This window comes from Corvus brachyrhynchos, unplaced genomic scaffold, assembly GCF_000691975.1.
Source record: "Corvus brachyrhynchos isolate BGI_N302 unplaced genomic scaffold, ASM69197v1 scaffold56, whole genome shotgun sequence".
Taxonomy (NCBI): Eukaryota; Metazoa; Chordata; class Aves; order Passeriformes; family Corvidae; genus Corvus; species Corvus brachyrhynchos.
This window is the reverse complement of record NW_008238664.1, coordinates 10,488,140-10,489,065: the sequence shown is the minus strand read 5'-3', so window position 1 is coordinate 10,489,065 and position 926 is coordinate 10,488,140. Positions and strand designations below refer to the sequence as shown.

The window sequence follows — 926 nt, the reverse complement described above, 5'->3', positions numbered from 1 at the left end:
AGGAGACATCCCAAAAAACTGAAGCCTGAGGCAAGGTGACATGGAAATGTGAGTTGGTGAATATCTGAATGTTCTCATAGTGCCCTCAAGGAGCCAGGTGGACCCAGTGTGCAGGAGTCAGTAGTACAGCACAGGTTGGGCAGGAAATGACAAGGCCTCCTGCCCTCCTCTTTCAGCTTCCTTAAATGCTCTAGGATATCCCTGCCTGTCAAAGATTTCTCCTCCTGCTGTAGCTAGAATGGTTATGAGATGGCCTCCTGAAGCTCCTTTCACCATTGTTCTCCACTCCAATGTGTCCTGGGCAGTTTCAGCTGAGAGGGCAGAGAGGTGCAGCAGCATGGGCAGCAGTGAGGCAGAATGCAGTGCCCATGGAGGAAAGGGTGTTGTGCCAATGTACAGGGCTGAGCTGAGCGTGCTGGGAGCACAGCAAAAGCCTGCAGGCAGCTACAGCAAAGGGCTGATCAAAGGACCCTGGGGATGTGGAAAGCTACTGGTACAGACACAATTTTAAAATAAAAGTGGGCTTCAGCACTCTGCTCCTTCTGGAAGAGATACCTGTCTTCTTAATGAGCCTGTTCCCATATCAGAAACTCGTTTCTTTTAAAACTTACATTTAGTGAAAGGGGAATATTTCTGTCAGTGCTTTGGTTGCACCTGGTTGAAGACACCATCTGCTGCGACACTTGGCCAGCTTGGCATTTAAAATGTCATTTATACCAGAAAGCAACTGAACCTGAATACTGAGGCAGATGTCATGAGCAAAGGTGAACTTCCGTAACTGAATGAGATTGCTGATAAAAAGACTGAATTGCAGAAGCTTTTGCAGAAAGCCTTGTGGAGGATCACTGATTCTTCTGCATGTGCTTTATTTCCTGTATGTGCCTTGTGCAATCTACCTTGGAGGAGCAATGCTACAAGAGATATCA

At 47.3% G+C, this 926-nt stretch overlaps 1 long non-coding RNA gene across 5 annotated transcripts in view; it reads right to left on the bottom strand.

Moving 5' to 3' along the window:
• Nucleotides 1-920, bottom strand: part of LOC108447534 — a 14,717-nt gene extending 13,797 nt beyond the window's left edge. For all 5 annotated transcript variants that reach the window (XR_001863136.1, XR_001863140.1, XR_001863138.1 and 2 more), the window contains exon 1: nucleotides 8-920. This is a non-coding gene — a long non-coding RNA (uncharacterized LOC108447534). The remainder of the gene's footprint in view (nucleotides 1-7) is intronic.
• Between the last annotated feature and the right edge of the window lie 6 nt (nucleotides 921-926).